Source organism: Lissotriton helveticus, chromosome 8 (genome assembly GCF_964261635.1).
Source record: "Lissotriton helveticus chromosome 8, aLisHel1.1, whole genome shotgun sequence".
NCBI lineage: Eukaryota > Metazoa > Chordata > Amphibia > Caudata > Salamandridae > Lissotriton > Lissotriton helveticus.
This window is the reverse complement of record NC_136069.1, coordinates 1,529,064,179-1,529,086,709: the sequence shown is the minus strand read 5'-3', so window position 1 is coordinate 1,529,086,709 and position 22,531 is coordinate 1,529,064,179. Positions and strand designations below refer to the sequence as shown.

The 22,531-nt window shown below is 49.6% G+C and overlaps 1 protein-coding gene across 4 annotated transcripts in view; it reads left to right on the top strand.

The window, feature by feature from the left end:
* The window catches only part of ACER3 (alkaline ceramidase 3), a 188,465-nt gene that overhangs the window by 40,319 nt on the left and 125,615 nt on the right, over positions 1-22,531 (top strand). The window lies entirely within an intron of this gene.

The following is a 22,531-nucleotide window of genomic DNA, read 5'->3' as shown; positions in this document are numbered from 1 at the left end:
TTATATGAACCCATCTCAACCCCTCACCCTCACACCCTCACCCTCAACCCCTCACCCTCACCCCCTCACCCTCACCCCCTCACCCTCAACCCCTCACTCACCCCCTCACCCTCAACCCCTCACCCTCACCCCCTCACCCTCACCCCCTCACCCTCACCCCCTGACCCTCACCCCCTCACCCTCACCCTCACACTCACTCACACTCACCCTCACTCACCCTCAACCCCTCACCCTCACTCACCCTCAACCCCTCACCCTCACCCACCCTCAACCCCTCACCCTCACCCACCCTCAACCCCTCACACTCACCCACCCTCAACCCCTCACCCACCCTCAACCCCTCACCCTCACCCTCAACCCCTCACCCTCACTCACCCTCAACCCCTCACTCACCCTCACTCACCCTCACTCACCCTCAACCACCCTCAACCCCTCACCCTCACTCACCCTCAACCCCTCACCCTCACTCACCCTCAACCCCTCACCCTCACTCACCCTCACTCACCCTCAACCCCACTCACCCTCAACCCCTCACCCTCACTCACCCTCACTCACCCTCACCCTCCCTCACCCTCCCTCACCCTCATTCACCCTCATTCACCCTCATTCACCCTCACTCACCCTCATTCACCCTCACTCACCCTCACTCACCCTCACTCACCCTCACTCACCCTCACTCACCCTCACTCACCCTCACCCACACCCACCCACCCTCACTCACCCTCACCCTCACTCACCCTCACTCACCCTCACTCACCCACCCTCACTCACCCTCACTCACCCTCACTCTCACTCACTCTCACTCACCCACCCTCACTCACCCTCACTCTCACTCACCCTCACTCACCCACCCTCACTCACCCTCACTCACCCTCACTCTCACTCACTCTCACCCTCACTCTCACTCACCCTCACTCTCACTCACCCTCACTCTCACTCACCCTCACTCTCACTCACCCTCACTCTCACTCACCCTCACTCTCACTCACCCTCAACCCCTCACCCTCACTCACCCTCACTCACCCTCACTCACCCTCACTCACCCTCACTCACCCTCACTCACCCTCACTCACCCTCACTCACCCTCACCCCCACTCACCCTCAACCCCTCACCCTCACTCACCCTCAACCCCTCACCCTCACTCACCCTCAACCCCTCACCCTCAACCCCTCACCCTCACTCACCCTCAACCTCACCCTCACTCACCCTCAACCCCTCACCCTCACTCACCCTCACTCACCCTCAACCCCTCACCCTCACTCACCCTCACTCACCCTCAACCCCTCACCCTCACTCACCCTCAACCCCTCACCCTCACTCACCCTCACTCACCCTCAACCCCTCACCCTCACTCACCCTCACTCACCCTCACCCTCACTCACCCTCAACCCCTCACCCTCAACCCCTCACCCTCACTCACCCTCACCCTTAACCCCTCACCCTCACCCTCACTCACCCTCAACCCCTCACCCTCACTCACCCTCACTCACCCTCAACCCCTCACCCTCACTCACCCTCACTCACCCTCACTCACCCTCACCCTCACTCACCCTCACCCTCACTCACCCTCACCCTCACTCACCCTCACCCTCACTCACCCTCACCCACCCTCACCCTCACTCACCCTCAACCCCTCACCCTCACTCACCCTCACTCTCACTCACCCTCAACCCCTCACCCTCACTCACCCTCACCCTCACTCACCCTCACCCTCACTCACCCTCAACCCCTCACCCTCACTCACCCTCAACCCCTCACCCTCACTCACCCTCAACCCCTCACCCTCACTCACCCTCAACCCCTCACCCTCACTCAACCTCAACCCCTCACCCTCACCCTCACTCACCCTCAACCCCTCACACTCAACCACTCACCCTCACTCACCCTCAACCCCTCACCCACCCTCAACCCCTCACCCTCACTCACCCTCACAACACATATTGTGTTACAATAGGTGTCACATTTGCGAAAGATAAAACTATTGGCATTGTAAATAACAAAGCTATTAATTTCGCTATTTTCAAAACAAGCACATAAATAAAAAATTTGTCCTTTACAATACCAATAGCTCAAACTTTCCTAATGCGAGACCTATTGCATTGCTGTGCTTCTCTCCCCTGCTGCACTCTCCTGCTCTCTAGAGATGTGGCCTAACGACCAGAGCTGCCATCTAAGTCACGTAAATACAAAACATGTTGCATTCCAAATGCTATAGGTGTCACATTCGCGAAAGTTATAACTATTGGCATTGTAAATGACAAAGCCATCAATTTAGCAATTTTAAAAACCAACAAATAAATAAAAGATGTCATTTACAAGACCAATAACTCCAACTTTTCTAATGCGAGACCTATTGCATTTCCAATGCTTGTTGTTTAAGTATTGATGTTAATCGGAGCCCGTGAAGGGGCTCCGATTAACAGCAATATTTAAACAAAAGGCCACAATGGGCAGTCAGAAGTGCGGGGCCGCAGGGGGCACAGCGGCTGGGTAAACGAGTGGAACAGAAGGCAAGAGGGGCATAAAACAAGGAAAAAAACGAGTGGGACAGAGGGCAGAAGGGCACAAAAATGAGTGGAACAGAGGGCAGAAGGGCACAAAAACGAGTGGGACAGATGGCAGAAGGGCACAAAAACGAGTCGGACAGATGGCAGAGGGGCACAAAAACGAGTGGAACAGAGGGCAGAAAGGTACAAAAACGAATGGGACAGAGGGCAGAAAGGCAAAAAACGAGGGGAAAGCGAAGTTGAACAGAAGGCAGAAAGGCACAAAAAATGAGGGGAAAACGAAGTGGATAAGGCAGAAGGGCACAAAAATGAGTGGGACAGAGGGCAGAAGGTCACAAAAAACTAATGGCACAGAGACAGAATACAGAAATATAGGGGCAGCTAAGAACAGAAGGCAGAACGGGCAGAGAGGCACGGGGCAGCGAGGGGAACAGAAGGGAAAACTGGGCAGAGACACTGACAGCGAGGGGTACAGAAGGAAAGACCAGGCAGAGAGAGCACAGGGACAACGAGGGGAACAGAGGGAAGAAAAAGGGTCACGGACCACGTACAGGCAGCGGGGAAGACAGACAATAACAGTCAGAGACACAACAATACAGGCAATACAATACATTTGCAAACTGCCTTTAAGACCCTTATTTTGGCTCTGTATTTGTGAAAATGCACCATCTTTTCACTTTTTAAAGTAAACGTTTTGAGTGCCATTTGGCGCCGCAGACACGCATGGTTTGGTTCCTGGCGCACATAGCCATGGTTGCAGCGCACAGAGACCCTACACTGCCGCACACAGGAAAAAAGTTAGAGGGAACATTGGTCAAGACTGATTTGCATATGGCTATGTCTGAACTGGGGTGGGGTGGTGAGCAACATAACGAAGCATTAAACCCAGATCTGTGACTGGGAGGGAATGTCTGACAATGTTCAACATTCCATCCATCATCTTTTTGTGTTGCGTGTACTAAACCAGCTAGCTGCATTTGTATTCCACTGGACCACGCATGCACAGGCATTCGTGGGGTGGGGAGGTTGCGTGCAGCTGTGCTGCTGGGCTCACATGGGGGCAGGAGGGGGGCCACAATGGGGCTCAGTGGTGTGTAGACTGCTGCGGTAGTTTGCACTGAAGGGGGGCAGGTCACGTGTTGAGTGCTGGATCAGGCAGGCTCTGGCCTTCCTGTCTTCTGGGGTCGATGGGGTGGCTGCCATTGAATTACGTGGCAGTGCTGAATGTTTACATCGCTTGGAGGCATCAAACATGTGGGACTCTGTTTGGGGCAAATTCCAGAGGCTGGTGAGTGGCGCCGACCATTCAGTGTTTCGTTGTCGTGTATGACGTGCTGGCCCCTGTGCTGCACCAAGGTGCAGCCTGGCATGGACAGCGCTACCAATGTGTGTTCGCCCCCCCATTTGTGGGTCAGTGTACCCATACACACTACTTGACACAACAGAATTGTAGTGCGTTGTTATCATTATTTCTCGGATACCAAAAGTACGTAGACCGCTTGGCAAGAGTAAGTCAGTTACTCATGAAAGGCAAGCAGTGTGTAAGGTCACATGGCCTTCACAGTACTTCTCCTCTCTCCAGTACTTCCTCAAAGTCTGCGGATCTGCACACGACTGGTTCTTCCTCTTTGTTGGTAAACCTGTACTTGGTCTCTCCTATGTGCCTCTGTAGCTGACTGCTGCAGTGACATCTCTTCAGATTGTGGGTTTCTTTCTCATGCACCCGTCTCTAGCCGGACCAGCAGCAGTACCTTCATTGCTGCCTGCACATTTGCAAAGCACTACGAAGCGGGCGTATGATGTGGGCATCTATTATCACAGGTGGCTGGCATATCACAAGTCCATCCATGGGGCAACATCACAACCCCTTGGCATGGGTGCTCTACAGCTGGCGCAAGCCCTGCCCCACCTGGCTCCCTTCCTGCCCCCCAGCAGGCCCACTGTCTCCTCCTACTGCCTCACAGCACCGTTCGTTCAAGCACAGTACACTACACGCATATACACAGGCATAGATGCAACAGTATACCTACACGCAAACATACACACAACCCCCCCCTCACACACACACCCTGTCACCCTCACCCCATCTGCACAGGCTACCTCATTGACATCACCGTATGTAACACACATGCATTTCTTTATTATTCTGATTAGTTTACACAATGCTGTGTAAGGCCTTCCTCAAAACCATGTGTAACTGATATTCCGTCACCCTCCTCCCATTTTCGTGTTTAAACGCCACCTCCTCCCGGAACCTCCCGACAAAGATCGACGTCGTCGAGCCCATTGCAACGGGCACTTCGCCCGTGGCACTGCTGCTTCCAACTTGACCCCGCTTCCTCGCCCCCTCTTGTCTGTTTTTGATCTGGCCAGCCAAATTTGTATACTAGTCTCCAACGGAGTCCCATCCTGCCACAGAACCCCTTCCCCTTCCTTTCGGCCCAGCAGTTCAGAGACCCGAAACGCCCCAAAAAACATCCAGACCATAAGTGTAGAGAACAAATCGGTCTTAAACCCATCTCTGCTGACTGCCAGTAAGGCCTCAAGTACCCGGGCTAACGTCTGCCATGACAGAGGCCTCCGCGCCATCCTCTCCCCAGTTATCTCCCTGGCCACCCCTCTAGATTCCTCCTCCCTAACTCACCCGCAGACCGGGGGGGGGGGGGGGTAACCCCACAGAAGTTTTCCCATGAAGGCAATGCCCGCCAACTTCCCGGCGATGGTGACCCTAGAAAGACCCCTATCAATGAGGTCTAGAATAAACTGTGTTACATCCTCAGACTGCCGCCAGACCTCTGCGCGCCGTCAAGCACCTGATGCTAAGAATTCCTTCCAAGCCAGATTATATGCTGACCACGTGGCTGGCGACAATGAGCGTACCACCAATTGTAGAATCCTACGTTGCCTACGTACTACAGAGGAGAGGGCATTGGCGTTGGTGTCCTGTCTGCCTCCGTGGCCAGCCCACGGACCCTCCCCCACTGTGAACGAGACAAAGCATCGGCTAAGTCACTGTCCACACCAGGTACGTGCAATGCCCTGAAAGCAATGTCGTGCTGAAGGCACCCCAAAACAAAAACTCGCAACAGCTTCAGAGTTTGTTCATCCCTCGCTGACTGTCTATTCACAATCTCGACCACTGCCATGTTGTCAACTCGAAACAAAACTTTCTTGTGTGCCAGCTCTTTTCCCCAGAGTGTTAATGCCACCATTAACGGGAAGAGCTCCAAAAAGGCTATGCTCCTTCTCCCATCTTTCCACTGTGGCAGCCACTGCGCAGCACACCATCTACCCTGCCAAAACAGGCCAAAGCCTTCGCTGCCTGCCGCGTCAGAGAAAATGTGCACGTCCCAATTGATGTCATCCTCCCTTGCAGAAAAACCAACCACATGCGTAAATCCTCCATCACACTCGCTGAAAGTCGTACGTGGTGGTGACGTAGATGATGTCCTGCCAGTGCCCGCCCCATCCTCCTACAAAATGTCCTCCCAGCCCTGACCACTCTGCAGGCAAATTTGAGATGACCTAGGAGCACCTGTATGTCCTTCACCGTCACCTTCTGTTTTGACAGCATTTTTTTCAATAGGTCCAACATTTTCGCCTTTTTGTCTGCTGACAAGCGAGCCCTCATAGCCACAGAGTCAATTTCTATACCCAAGAAAGACAGAGCCGTACTGGGTCCCATTGTCTTTTCGGTGCCAATGGCTCCCCAAGTTTATCCATGAGCTGATTATCCATGAAAGTGTCCAGTGCTGCCTGGCATTCCATGGAGCCCTGTGAAACCGACAAAGAAAAAATCATCTAAGTAGTGCGTCGCCAAATTGTGACCCGTGCGCTGCATGAATGACCACTGCAAAAAGGTGCTAAAACATTCAAACAATGCGCACGACATAGAGCAACCCATTGGTAAAGCTTTGTCTACGTACCATTTCCTTCAAAATGGATACCCAGAAGATCCCAATTATCTGGATGGACTGGAACCAACCGAAATGCCGACTTTATGTCCCATTTTGCCATTGCTGCAGTTGCGCCCGCGGTCACTGCCAGTGACATGGCCACGTCAACTGAAGAGTATGAAACTGAGGCCACCTCCTCATCAATAAAACCTTTGACTGAAACCCCTTCCGGACATGACAGATGTTGAATCAATCTGTATTGCCCTTCCTCTTTTTTTGGGCACAACCATAATTGGCGAGACAATCAAATTCTCTGTTGGCCAATCATCAAAGGGGCCTGCTATTCTCCCCTCACGCACCTCTTTGTTCAGTTTGTCCTGCACCACTTGTCTGTGTTCTGCCGCTGATTTTAGATTATCCGCCCACTGCCTCTGTCTTGGTCCCAGGTAACCCAAATGAAACCCCCCTCCAGTAAGACCTACCTTGCTCCCAGATCCTAATACCCCCGCAGGCCTTCTTCCAACTGCTCTAACTTAACTGGCGTATGAGCCTTTGGGCCCAGGACCCTGTGGCCCCTTGCCCTCCTGTTATTCTGGAATTGCTGAGCTTGCCCTGCCGCACTAGCACTTGACTGCTGCCTCTGCTGGCCTCCCTGTGGCCGTCCGCCCCAACAGTAAACCAAGGCATAGCGGCCGCCACATTTAGAACACTCGTGTCGGAACCTGCAATACTCTTGTGTACACCGGCCGTTATTAAAGTCCCAGCATGCGCCTCCTGCCCCGGAATGTGTTGTGGCCTTGCCCCCCACCCCTCCCCTGGTGGGCTTCCCCTGAAAGTGCCGGGACACTATAGGCCGGCAACTAGCCGTACATTTAGTTTTACCCCCTTTCGCTGCGCCATAGTATGTTGCCACAGATCTGGGTGCAGTTCCCACCATTTTGTTTCCGTGTCCCATGCCATTCGGGCCCGAAACTCTTCATCATATTGTGCCCATGCGTATCCTCCCTTGGTGATTTGGGCCATTCCGATCACGTCCATATACTTAATTAGAGCTTCGCAGCGCTCCAGGAACTTTTCACAATAAACATTGGCATAAACCAAAAATGCTGCCGTCCAATTCTATATGGTCAATGGTACCTTAGACCTCTTAGCCAGCTTGTATTCCTCTTCTTTAGAGCCCTCCTTTGACATAACCTCCCTGTGTAAGAGCTTTAGCATTTCCGCATATTCCCCTTTCCAAATTCGCTATTTGTTTGCCAACATTAAATGCGCCCCCAGGGGTTTCATCACTCCCATATAAGGGAGTTTTTTAATTTTCAATTCCTTACTCTCCAGGGTCTCTTTGCCATCCCCTGCAACCGTGTCTGTGTTGGTCCCGCTTTCAACCTTGGTACCACTTGTGACCCCCCCCCCATCCCATGTCCCTATTCCAATACCCATAACATAATTTCCTTTGTGTAAGCGCACTTCGACCTTCCCCCGACACCCCTCCTCCCTCGTCCCCACAGACAACATTAAAGGACTGTTTTGCGTTCTCTCCGCCTTATCTGGCTCTAAGGAGGGGGCCCATACAGTTGCCGTCCACCTTGCCACTGGCTCGCCCCTTTCCATAGCCTGGGGAGCCCTCACCGGGTGACCATACTCTCTTCGCGGTTTCACTGCCGGTGCCTGTAAAACACTAGGTAACACAAGAGATTGCCCCCCCCCCTCACCCACATCATCCATTAATTACCCTTCTTCTGGACTCTCCTCATCGTAATCCAAAACTATCGGCTCCTCCACCTGGAGCCAGTCACAGGACCACTTGTCCTCGCGGGCCCTACCGGACCCAGCATGCCCTCCTTGCGGGGGAGCCAGCTGTACACTCCGGTACATCCCTGAGCACTCTGCCCTCTCCATGACCTTCCTTGCCGGTGCAGCGGACTATTATGATTTGCCTTTTGTTGGGGCCAGCGAGGTCGTACTGGGCCTTCGTGTGCTGGCCGCGTCGAGTTCCCTCGGCGGTACCGGGTGCGAGGCTCCACCATCCCTTCGCCTCGGTGCCCATGGGCCGTTCCTAACCCTGCCGAGTCAGCTGCGCTGCTCCGCTCCTTGCCCTGCAACAAAAACGTTTGGACGGATATGCTGGGTCCCTCACCTCTAACATCTGCACCCCTACCCTGCATCCCACGCGAAGATGCCCCGGCCGACCCGCCCCCCCCCAGACCTGCCTCACCTGCCCTGACCTCTCTACCTGCCCCCTGGGGGAGGAATTCCCCCCTCCTCCTCCCAGTCCTCTCCAGCATGGCAGCCACCACGGCCGAAGTGGGGCCCAACCCCGCCCTCCTAACCCACCCGCCCCTGAAGCCCCCCCGCTCCACCGCTGTGAACCCCCCCAGCCTGCTCTCAGACTGGCCTGCACACCTCCCGCGATCCCCCCGTGGAAAATGCACATCCAAATTCCCCACCCTGTCAATACCGCTCACCTCCTCAGACCACGCAGAAAAAATGTCCAAACCCTCCCAGGTCTGGACCAACCCCCCCTCACGCCGCCGGATCCAGCTCGCCTGAAATATTAATCTTGGTCCCCTGCCCACTACCCCCAGCCCCCCCCCCCCCCACTACCCCCTCCAGTCCACTATCTCCCACGCCCCCGCTAGAGCCACCTGCCCTGCCCGCCTGATAGGTGGGGCAGCCTCGTCAGCCTCTTCCCCCGAGATAAGAGTCACCCCCGGCTGGCCCTCCCACCCTCCCAATTGAGCCTGTTCACCGTCCTCCCTTGAACTCCCCCCCCCACTCCCCCACCCCCCCAGAGAGCCAGTCCCCACTAGCCCTGATAGGTGCCTCGCATGGCCCGATGGCCCTGCTGCCATATCAATTGGATATCATGCGTACTCTACACTTGGAGAACATCCCTCTGGGCGCTGCAGCTCTAAAATCGCTTGGGCGATATTCGGATTTTAACACCGATGTTTAGATGTAACAAACAAAATATAGCGAATGATCCCACATTCGCATGTTGACGCCTCTCAAACAGTATTTGAATTGGTGAAAACTTACAGGACGTGGTCCCTCATTAATTTCATACTGATATCTGTTTTTCTAGATTTCCCCTGATGAAGGGCTAACTTTAAGCCCGAAATGCATTGAGAGCATTCGCTATATTTTGTTTGCTACATCTAAAGGATGACATTTCAATGTTGAAAGATATTCAATCAACTTTATTGTACAAATAAAGAAAAGCCTTAACTGAAATTACAACCAACCAATCATTTATTTCAACATCGGTATTCAAATCTGAATATTGCCCACGTGATTTTAGAGCTGCAGCACCCAGAGGGGCGTTCTCTAAGTGTAGAGGACGTATGTTATCCAATTGATATTTTGAACACTCCTAGGAGCAGAGAGTGATACCTCCGTGGCACACCAAACTTGTAAAAATCCATCAACAACCAGCTAGTGCGCGTTCTATCACCTCACCTGCTGCCATATCCCCAAACATTCCCACCACCGCTGCATCTCCATATAAACTCTGCCCCTGAGGGCCCTTGGCCGTCGAAACAAGGCTCCCTTCAGTCCCAAACCCTGGGGCACACACGTCTGCCCGAGAAAACGCAGCAACCCGCCCTCCTCCCAGCTACTCTGCCCTCCCCTTTCCATCACTACCACCTCGGGAGTTAAAATTGTCCGCCCGCCTGCTCCCACACACACAGGGATCCAGGCCCGGTAACCACGCTTGCCTTCCACCTCTTGCTGCCCCCCCCGCCAATCCTCCACATAACCACGAGCGCCGAGCCCGCCCTTTCACCGAGCCCCGAGGCCGAAAATGGCTCCTGGGGCTCCTCCGAAATTGAAACCTGCCTCACAGGGAGCTTCGCGCCCGCGCACTGAGGCCTACCCGGAGTCCCTGCATACCTGCTCCCGACCTCCATTGCCATGGCAGCCGCCCCGCCCTGCACACCGGACACAAGGGCTGCCTTTTTGCCACGTGGGTATCCCCTTTTACTCACTGGGGAAATGCGACGCCGTTTGGGTGATGTTCAGGCAGTGACAGCCGCCGCTACACCCGCTGATGCCTGCCGCACTGGGCGCGCAGGCCCCACCGCCTCACCCACAACGAGGTCCATCCTACCAGCCTCCGGAGAAGTCTCAAAGCCTCCAAAACGCGATGCTCTTCCATCCATCCGCACGGTGAGAAAGATATCCTGTAACCTCCAAACACCTGATCTCACTCAATAAAGCTCCCAAAAACACTACAACTCCCTCACCAAAACTATTCTACGTTAAACGCTCCCCAAACCTAAAATGGTGGCTGGGAGCAGGAGCCCTAAGAATTTATAATTGGGCTCTGTTTGGGCTACAAAGTAAAGTAGCCCAAAACAAAATGGAGGGCCTGAAGCCCGCCCATCCCAAACTGCCTGGGAGGGAGACCTCTCTGCAGTCGGCTATCCCCTCAAACCCCCCCAGTAAATAAAGTGCACATGAGTTCATTTCACATGTATACATAAACCGACGTTACAACAGGTTAGCGTGCTACGAGCAGTGCATATAGGTGCAGCGCGGTTCTCTACAACAAGCATGTGGCAAAAGGTGAAAATAAACCAACAAAAGTACAAAGATAAAGGGACAGGAATGTAGCACAGCTGGTTTAAAAGCAGTTGAACCAAATAGTGTCTTGTAAGTAATTTGCTGGCTTGCTTAAGTGCACGCCCCTTTCTGTTGTCTTTTGTATTTTCCGTTGTGACTTTCCAGGAGAAAAAGTTGGCAGCAGCTAGGTGCATCTCTGCTCGCCCTTCTGTGCCGCACTGCACCAGCAGCAAGGTCTATCTCTGATTGTCGGCCTTCTGTGCCACACTGCACCAGCAGCAAGGTCCATCTCTGCTCAGCCTTCTATGCCGCACCACTCCATCAGCGAAGTGCATCTCTGCACAGCCTGCTGTGCCACACCGCACCAGCAGCGCGGTGCATCCCTTCTAAGCTGCTCGGCCTTCTATGCCACAACGCACCAGCAGCAAGGTCCATCTCTGCTCAGCCTTCTGTGCTGCACCACACAAGCAGCGAAGTGCATCTCTACACAGCCTGCTGTGCCACACAGCAGCGCGGTGCATCTCTTCTAAGCTGCTCGGCCTTCTGTGCCACACCAGCAGCAAGGTCCATCTCTGCTCATCCTTCTGTGCCGCACCACACCAGAAGCAAAGTGCATCTCTGCACAGCCTGCTGTGCCACACCGCACCAGCAGTGCAGTGCATCTCTTCTATGCTACTCAGCCTTCTGTGCCACACCGCACCAGCAGCAAGGTCCCTCTCTGCTCAGCCTTCTGTGCTGCACCACACCAGCAGCAAGGTCCATCTCTGCTCAGCCTTCTGTGCCGCACCACACGAGCAGCGAAGTGCATCTCTGCACAGCCTGCTGTGCCACACCGCAGCAGCAGCAAGGTCCATCTCTGATTGCCGGCCTTCTGTGCCACACCGCGCCAGCAGCAAGGTCCATCTGCTCAGCCTTCTGTGCCTCACCAGCAGCGAAGTGCATCTCTGCACAGCCTATTGTGTCACACCGCACTAGCAGCGAGGTGCATCTCTGCTCGGTCTTCTGCACTCCACCAGGAGCAAGGTGCATCTCTGCTCGGCTTTCTGCACCGCACCACACCGCACCAGGAGCGAGGTGCATCTCTGCCCAGCCTTTTGTGCCACACAAGCAGCAAGGTGCATCGCTGCACAGCCCACACAATTCCACAACTGAAAATTCCAATCCAACCCACATAATTCCACTCCATACCACATACACCCACGGCACAACAAACCAAAACACATGGATAAGAGACATTGTCATTTACAGCGCCAATAGCTCCAACTCTGCGTGACCGCTTGGCATTGCCAATGCTTGCTTATTTCTCCATCTGTTTTTCCTCCATTACGGGTGGGATGCCGGGGCTTTTTCTTAATACTTTACAGATGCTTCTCAGTATCCTAGAAAAGAAGTGGGGTTGAAAGTGCACACCAATTAAAGGTACTCAAAAGGTAATCAAATATTGATAACAAATAAACAATCTTAACACAATTGGTGCAGCAGTGTAACCCTCGCTGTCTAACAGGGGTCAATAGACAAAAGTGGATAAATGCTACCAAGACGGTCGCAACACTGAGCACTATCCACAAATGGTCACAAAGTGACCCTCTAGGTCATTGAATACAATTTAACAACCCTATATCAAAAATGAAACACAAGAATAGCAAATATACTTGTAAATCTAAATCTTTACAGGTAATTGTTGAAATCCAAAATTTCTTTTTTTTTTTTTTTACATTGATATCATTTTTTAGTTGCATTCACATAGAAATCAAAAGCATGAATTCCTTATACATGTTTCTTGAGAACATTTACAAAGACAGATAAAAAAAATGTAACTTTTGGTTTTTTTTTTATTTCGTAAACATTTGATTATCATATGTCTCTTTGTAAATGTTCTCAAGATACATGTATAAGGAATTCATGCTTTTGATTTCTATGTGAATGCAACTAAAAAATGATATCAATGTAAAAAAAATTGGGGGGATTTCAACAATTACCTGTAAAGATTTACATTTACAAGTATATTTGCTATTCTTGTGATTCATTTTTGATATAGGGTTGTTAAATTGTATTCAATGACCTAGAGGGTCACTTTGTGACCATTTGCGGATAGTGCGCAGTGTTGCGACCGTCTTGGTAGCATTTTTCCACTCTCAGTATCCTAGGCATGGAAAAGTATATCAGGATTCACTCTGTGGCTGCACAGCTGAGGCACTGGCATTGCGCTGAAGGCATGCCAACGGCTAGCTCATCTACCCCTGTCAGCTTCCGCTCCGCATCCAACTTCTGACTGGTGGTCCATTGGCCCACAAACTTTGCTACTCCTGTGACTACTTCAGATTTGTGGCTTGATGTCACCTCAGTTCCAGACGGAGCTTTCTTTCCTCTGTTCCCCCAGAAGACTCAACTGATAAGTTCAACTGGTGCCTCTAGTACTCCATTCACCAATTCCGTGTCCCTTCTGAGTGCCACACTAATTAACACATCTTATGACCACTCTGATAAGACTCCTTCAGCAGCAGCCACTTTCTACTCCATCTCCTGAATCTCAGGCTCCTCATCTACTGGCCCTTCTCATTGAGTCAAAGCACATAGATATCTTATTCGTCACCCAGTCTTGTTGTAGCAGTCCTGCAAAGTCACAAAATGACACATGTTGACTATTGCAGTAAACCACATATTTGTAAGAAAAGCAACCCAAACGTTACAGTATGACTATTATATGTTGAAAATGATTTTTTTTTAACTTGGTATGTCATTTTAATGCTTAATGTTTTTAAGCAGACTAATGTTTGAGGTATGAGATCTCCATCGCGGCGTCTAGAATATGTTGCAGTTTTGATTATGGTCAACATTCTTTAACCCAAGTTTCATTCACAATGGACAGAATAATGGACGTTCCTGCAGTATGGATATTCAGAATAAATTCTCAGTCCTTTTTTAGATCTAGATACCAACAGCCTTCGATATTTGGAGACCTAATATTAGTATTTTGTTGTTGTAGATTTAGTGGCCATTGGCTGGGCCTCAGGGGGGGTACTAATCTTTCACATCATTCTATCAGCTGTTTGGATATATCATTTTACTACTTGGACTCTCTACCCAGAGATTGGTTGAACAGTTTAGGCTTCCTTGATTTGGTGTTGGCTTAACTCTTGGTCTCAGGTTTGCGACAACTCCAGTTGCAGCCAATCACGCTTGGTCCCAGCACCTGGAACAGTCACCTGAGATCTGATCCTTACAAGCAATCACTCTCTGCCATCCTGTATAGCTCCATTTCATAGGCCAGAATTTCTGCAACTCCAATTGCATTGTAGTGACACTTGTGACCTTTTAAGGCCTTTGATATACCCCTGACCAATCCGCACTACTGACGCTTTTGCTATACCCCTGACCAATCAGCACTACTGACGCTTTTGCAAGCTTCTTCCTGGTTTCATGTACTCAGGGGTGAGGAACGTGACTAAATAAAAAATATCTGTTGGAAAGTGTATCTGTCGTTCTTCGCCAGACATCGGCAGTACAGGTATGACGAGCCAGAGCGAACTTCCACGTTGTTGTTGGGCAAAGAGGTCTAGAGGAAGATTTCAGCCCAAACCTTGTGATGGTGAACATGTAAATGGATTTTTGAGGTGCAGATCCTAGTGCCAGCAACACGGAGAGAGTAAGATGCACAGTCTACTGTGTGGGGTACCACCATTTTGTATTGCAGTCCTGATGACCATGTAAAGGACATTTTCATACCTGCCAACTCGCACGGTGCCACCGTGTGACACACAATATCGACTCCCATCACACGGTCACCAGGTGCGGAGCTGATATCACACAGTGGCAGGGTAAACGAGCTGAACACCACACAAAAGTACCTATAAGGTACTTCTCGGAACGTGGCTCTTCCCCCACCAAGGCCCACTCTCCGCCTTCTAACACGGTGAGATTTTTGTTCAAGTTGCCAGGTATGCATCATCCTTACTGCACCCGTCTCACACATCCCACAACACTTACGTGGGTGCAAGCGAACTCAGTGGCGTGGCGTAGCTGGACCTACTGCCATCCTGGGTGGCCCCTAAGTTTGGTGCTGGTAAGAGCGGGGAGTGTGGATTGATGGACAAATTGTTTCTTGGTGGGTTGGCGGCCAACTTGTTCACAGGGGCGGTTTGGTGGCCGACGGACAACTTGCTCTCTTTTGCTGCCCCCAAAAAGAGTGCCACCTGGTGCGGACCAATCCCCCTAGCTGTGCCACTGAGTGAAATACCTTGTTTGTGATGGATTTTACTAGATAGGTTAGTTACGGAACACCTCCGCTCCCAACTAGATAGATTCACTTGCCATCAGCCTACAATACCCTCGTCAATAAAGGGGTACCATCTGTGACTAGAGGTGGGGGTGCACTTTGGCTGTACCCCTGTCCAGCAGGCTTGATTATTCTGCTGGTACTAGCCCTCTAGTGCCCTTGGCGATGCCAGCCAGTCACTAGAGAGGGGGCAGGGCAGAATGACACAAAAATTAAGCAGGATGGTAGCGCTGGCTGCACAAGGGGTCGGGCTCTAGCACCCAGTTCATCCTTCACGTCCAGCCTTATAAAATCTCGAGTTTTTCACACAGTGGAATATTTTTCGAAGCTGTTCTCGCCAGCACATGGGTGATTTGTTTAATTTCGAGAGCTCTCCTTTGTATTGTATAAATTCGCTGGTGCTGCATGCATCATCTTTGTATGGCGACAAGCTTTCTGAATGGGCCACAATGGAATATGTGCTGCTTAAAGCACAAAGCAATGTATAACATGATAATCTCTGGCTCACGTTCCCTGAGCCTAGTTAATCTGGTTTAAAACTCTGAACAAGTAATTGAGTGCAGCAACATTTGGTAGTTTTTATTTTAGGATTTGAGGCTTTCTAAAGTAAAGCAGACGACAAAGGGCATGGGAGCGCTTTGCCATATTGCTTTTCAGAAAAAAAAGCCTGACAGTACAAGTGCCTTGCAGTAAAATTCCAGAATGAAACCCATCGGAGTCCTTGCTCCGATGAAGGCTGTATTAATTCCAAGTGTGAATAACCGAAGACGGCTACTAACGTTGCTGCCAGCGTTATGGTAAGAACCGCTTCTAATAATTACTGTTGTCAGTGAAAACGAAGCCCCATGGGTGTTCTGCTAATTCCAGGAAAAAAATTGGAATGAGGTCAAATTTACAGCCAACGGTTTAACAACTTTATTTATTGATATAAATATTTTGTATTTTTATATAGTGGGACGTGTGCGAACTCTTTACATCAGAACCGTTGCAATGCATAAGCACTTATGGAACGTTTCAATGCAGAGCATTAAAGATATAGACTTGGAATTTACAATTCAGACAAAAATTGCCAAAAACTGTAGCGAGGACCTTTGCTAGGCATAAGCTGGCTACCTCCAAGAAGCCGCTGCCAATCTTGTTTCGGTCCATCTGTCACCCCGGTTGTTGGGACATGGTGTGCCAGTGAAGGTAAGCAGAGTGTCCCCATCGCACCAATTCCAGGCAGTCTGTTTGGCAGACAGGAGGGTAAGAATTGGAGGGGGGGGATAGCTTTCATGCTTTGGAAGTCCCTCCCTCGGCATCTGCCCTTGGAAACCTACATCACTAAATTCAGAAACCACCTCAAAACATTACATTTTATTTTTTTATGGTTTCCTAGCGATCAGGCTGCCCGCTTCTAAGAGCAAAAGCACCATGAATCCTATGGTGACTGTAGCAAGTGAATTGTAACACAGCAGCAAGAGTGGTGGGATATACTGCCTTATTGGTAGCTTAGCAGTAGTCTGCAGTTTGTAGAAAGTCTCTCTTATAAATTGGAGTCTATTTATATGGGCAGATAATGAAACCAAATCAACTAATAACATGATGGTCACCAGATATTCCAGGAGGGACAGCTCCTAACAAAAAATCTAGGTGAACTCAGGGGACAGACCTCCTACTCACAGCACCCATGTAGCCAACCCTTTGTTAGAACATCAGAGAAGTAGACTGTGCCTCTAAAAAAAATGAAAACAATTCGACAGCCCACTCCAGCAGCATGCTTGCCCTCCAGAGCCCATGTTCCAGGCATACCTTGGGCTTTTCCCATGAGAGTGGTGAAGGAGACCTGTCAGGATTGAGGGTCATCTGAGAAGGGATCGTGGAAATCTCAGCCAACAACAGCAGGCAGCCAAGAAAGAGGTGTGACCCACAGCATTTAGACACCCGCAGGGATGCGAGCCTCCATATGGGGTGGCAGCACAAAGTCATCAGGCAATTCACCGAAGGTCTTCTGATATAATCTGGGAGCCTCCCGGAAACCTACCTGGGATGCGAGGAGGCCTGGATGGCCTGTGACAGCTATAGGAGTCTAGATGACTCAGGAGCCTTATCTAGAAGCTAACAACCCCACCACCACCAGCTTTGCAAAACGTTAAATTAAATGCATGAGCTAATTATCACTGGCTATAAAATGTTTGAGAAGCCCACTCAACAAGCACACTCCCAGCTTGAGTAACATTGAGGAGCAAGGGGGAGACGATTAGGACTTTTGTTGAAATCCTAACGAGTGATGGGTGTGGGAGGGAGGGGGGGAATTGATGGACTGTAGTTTCTTTTATTTTATTTAATGCGATTTTATATAGCACAAACTTTACCCGGAGGTGTCAGAGCGCTTTACATAAGAACCAGTTGCAAAACATAAGGATTTAGGATTACATGCGTTACTTAAAAGATACAAACAGAAAAAATTGCAAATGTACAAGATGTAAAGTCACACAAGGAAGAGATACAAACAGAAAGAAAAATTGCAAATGTACAAATAGTAAAGTCACTCAAGGAAGAGATACAAATGGATATACTCTAAGATTAACATAGGAATGGTAGAGAGTACAAAGGTCTACTGCATATACTAGTGATTAGAGTTATCTCTATATACATAGGGAAGGGATAGGAATGGATATTCTATTATCCTATTTGTCTGGCTAAATTGATAAGAATTACAGAGTTGACAATTCAAATGGCAATAAAAATGTATTTAAACCTAGAACATGTTTAATTTTCTGGGGCACGGTTAGGGGCCCTACATGTTAAACTGTTCTTTCATCACTGCCTGAGTGTTAAGTGACCGCTCATAACCTAAAATCCATGTTTCAGTAGTTGGCGATACGATTTGTAATGTTGTTTTGTGTTGTGCTCGTTCTCCACTTATGTATTTTCGATGTTTACTAAGAGGAAAGTAGGTATGCAATGTAAGCTTACTGGAAAGTGTATACTTCATTAATCAAGGAAGCTGGTTGTGAAAGGACTCCAGTTGTGTGGTCAACCTCAAGGCTTTGATCGAAGCTTTCCAAATCTTTGCTTCTAGGATGGAAAATGTTTTCCTTCCTGCTGCCCATTCTAACTTGAGGATCATCCAAACAGAGAATGATGTGGAAAGATTTTTTTTACCAGCAAGAATGCTCTGTGAGTTAACCCTCCCTGTTGACATCTATAGTGATCGAAGGTCGCAAGTTTAAGCCCTGTCAAGGCAGACTCAACTCTGCATCCTTTCGATGGTTGGTAAGTCGGATAATAGTAATTGACAAAGTCAATAGGTCTGGCTTATAACTGAAAATGTATTGTTACTTCCATCCATGCAGTCTGTCAACCATTCGTCCATGTACTCACTCGTTATATATGCATTCAGTCACCCACCCTTGCAGTCATGCTTCTGTTCATCCACCTGTTGACTCGTTGTTTCATTAACCGATTCACAATACTACACACACACATAAACTCACCATATAATGAAGAGGCAAGTTCACTTACCTTCCTGGCCTATTGGCTTTGCTGCTAGTTTGTATGGGGGAGAGAGTGTAAGACTTGTGTTGCTTCTGGTAGTGTGTGATTGCTACTCCTTGGTCTTTTGCACCTTATTGTATTGTGTGGTACTGGTGTGTATTTTTGGACTGGTACCATGCCACACTCTGTGGGAGGGTGTGGTTGGAAGATGTTATATTTGCAGTGAACCCATGTGGAAAGTGTTTTGATGATGTCCATGAGTTCCCAGAGAGGAGCTCTGATGTTTTCTTTGGATGCAGCATAGATCATTGTGAGGTGTAACTAAGAGAAACACAAATTATAATTGTTAGCTGGTAGTTTACTTTACTATGCAGATCCCATGTTGTGTATATGGTGTTCCTGACACTGTGCAATCCAGTTCCCATGCTGAAAGCAGGTGCTGCTTCCACCGGTTGTGTAAATTGGCGTGGGAGTGGGATGTCAGGCAGACAGAAGAGACAAGAGTACAACCTGTATGGTTAGTATTCTAGTCTTCCATCATCTTAGTCGGTCAAGGGTCAATAAGATGGACGGGACCCTCCAAAAATGGCTATATCTATATTGGAGTTCTCCAGGCTGGCAGCTATATATGGTAGATCTCTTCCGCCATTAGTTGCCTATCCATTTTGATATGGAGTGGTTCATTAAGGTTGAACGAACGTTAGGATTTCATATGATATGTCATGCTCCTAAAGCAGTTCTGCTTGATAAGTGTGCTTTGTTAGTGCCGCCAGGGTGCATAGTTTTTACTAAGCATGGGTGAAATTTGCAAATTCGCGATCCGCGAATTCGTAATCGCGATTCGCAAAATCCGCCAAATTCCGCAAGCTTGCAAATTTTTTTTTGTGAGTACGCGAGAATCTTTTTGATTTGTTCGGGAACGCAAACTTGCGCATGCGGTCGCAACGGTCGCGCACATGTTGTTTCCACTTAACCAGCCTGCTCGCGATGCCTTTTTCCTGTTTCGGGTCGCAATGACGTGTTCGCGGCGTCGCTCAGCCAGTTACCAAAATCTCGCAGCTCACGCGAACAGGGAGGAAAACTCATCAGCAAAGCAGAATCATGGTAAGTCAATGCCGCGCGCGCGAGATTGTATTTTTGAATCGCGAACAAGAAAAAAAAATCCGCCAACTCGCGAATTGCGGATTTTTGGGCAAATTTGGGCGATTCACGGATCGCGAAATTGCCAAAAATCGCAAATTCCGCTAGCGGAACAAATTTTCCGCCCATACTTAGTTTTTACATAGCCCATGCTGAGTTCAGTGGACTATCGGACTCTCCATGGGCGATAATTCCGTTACAGGTTGTGTGCTACTGTTATCCAGCCTGTGTCAATTACAACCGTCCAGCAGAGGATCCTAAAGAAGTTATCAGAGCATGCTCAATTGATCATCAATGATTTGACAGTGTTTCTGGATCTTTGGTCACTCTTGGTTAGAGTGTTCAGTAAAGATCTACATTTTGATGCCATTGGAGGATCCAGTTGTTAGGGTTTTTAAGTCTTGTTTAGTGTTTTCAATGTTTTTCTAGGCTTCAAATTTTAGCCGTCACAGAATAAAGTTTTGTTGCTTGTACTGAGAAAGAGGAACTGCTGAATGACTTTTACTTATGGGCAGTAATGACAAATCAAGGTGCTAATCTTGACCCTAGTGTCCTGTTTTAAGAATATTGTTGAGCTGAGTGTCTTTATATACGTAGCCAACCAATCAATCAGGGATTTGTGAAGCGCACTACTCACCCACAAGGGTCTCAAGGCGCTGGGGGAGGGAGGATTCGAGCAGCTATGTCTCATCCGAAGAGCCTGGTCTTGAGGCTCTTCATGAAAGCTTGCAGTGTGGAGGTACGATTGATGCTGAGGGAGAGTTTGTTCCAGGTCTTGGCCGCGATGTAGGAGAAGGCTCTTTCGCTCGTTCTGGCTCTGAGGATGCGTGGGATTTCGACCAAGGCAAAGTCGGCGGAGCGAAGGTTTCTCTTGGTGTGTAGAAGGATATTTTTTTGTTGAGGTATTGGGGTCTGGTGTTATAGAGGGATTTTGTAGGCGTGAGTTAGCAGCTTGAATGTCACTCTCTTTTCGATGGGGAACCAGTGGAGGTCTCCTAGGTGCTGGGTGATGTGGTCTTGTCGTGGGATGCAGAGGACGAGTATGGCTGCGGCGGCTGGATTGTTTGGGGTTTGAGGGGTGGATATCTGTTGATTCCAGTGTAGAGGGCTTTCCCGTAGTCCAGTCTGCTGATTATGAGAGCGTGCGTACCTGCGCATTAGGGCCTTAAGTACTCACTGCCCATCCGCGGGGCCTCATCTATCTTTCCGCCACCCCACTCTCACAGTCGGAGCGGCCTCCCTCCTTGATCCCACAGGGGGCAGCAGGCTTGTGCCACCAGGGATGTCATCATACTCCAGCACCCTCAGCTCCCACTGTTTTCTGTATCAGCTGCGCCCAGAGTTTGTCATGTCCCAGAGGTCTGCCTGCAGGGTAGGCCCAGCCAAGCCATCGACCGCTGTTCCCTGCAGCTTCACTAGGCCTCCACCATCTTCATGATGACAGGATTCATCTAGTCTCCATATCCTGCCTGTCATTGGGGGGTAACCATCTCTGGCCTGCCGCACTCCCTCACTCCCCCTGCAGACTGATTTCGGTCTCCGGGGCCCCGCTGTAGCAGTCTCCTTCAAGGCCGCAGCTGTGCAGCGTCTGCCATCTTGGGTCCAGAACCCTGCAGCAGGTCCCACTGACCGTTCCGCCACCACCAGCAGCCACTAGGGTGGCAATTAGGCACGGCATAGCCCCAGCTCCCGCTCCAAAATGGCAGGATTACTGGGGAGTATCGGCAGTAAAGCCGTAACTGAAAAGTATGCGGCCATATTGCGCACTGTTCGGCCATGCCACTTGAGTTTTCTGAAAGATAATGGCCACATTTTGAAAAATGGGAGAGCTTAATGACAACTTTAGGAAAGGTTTTGGTGGTGATCCTGCAAACCTTTTTTTTCTTTTTTCTTTATTCTACATTGCAGCAAGAAATAGCTGCAGTTTTCTGTATTGCACCAGTCATCAGACTTTGCAAGCTTACTCTTTATCCACTGTGCACACGTTGGAAATGCTAATTGCCAGTTAGCAGACTTGCAGGTTTCAGTGGTGCCCCAGCTAGCGAAATATGCTCTTGCCTCTAAATTTCCTGTTTGCATTCCCTAATATTTTACATCATGGCTTCTTTGCACATATTGTATTGTAAATGTATTTATATAGCGTCTACTACCCCTGACGAGGCGTTGAAGCACTTTTCGGGGAGTTGGATGCCACTACGGAACCCAAAAAGAAATAGTGGTGGACTAGTATCGTAAAACTTGAGTGAATTTGAGCGGTGGACATGTGAGTCTGCATATATTCATAAGGCTATGTATGCACACCTTTCTATGTCAGTGATGCCACATAATGCCCAGGCTTATATCAATAGTTTACGTTTACCCATTTCCTATTTGCTGGTTCCTGGTTCGCTTAACGAATGGGCTAGGGTGTAGTGTTGCTGGAGAGAAAGCCATGCTGTGCTCTCCACTGCGCCAGTCGCCTAAAGCATGCAGGTGGGCTGGCCAAGCACTGAACCTACTCGCCTGAATTCAGTGGAGAAGGAGGCAGAATTGCCTGGTTTGCCAGTGCTGAAAGCCCAACATTGGGAGCTGGAAGGCAGGATGAGTTGAGACACTTTCTCAGTCTAATTAAATTTTACAAATTAAATATTATAGATATGGGCATTATGGCGTTACATATTTTGAT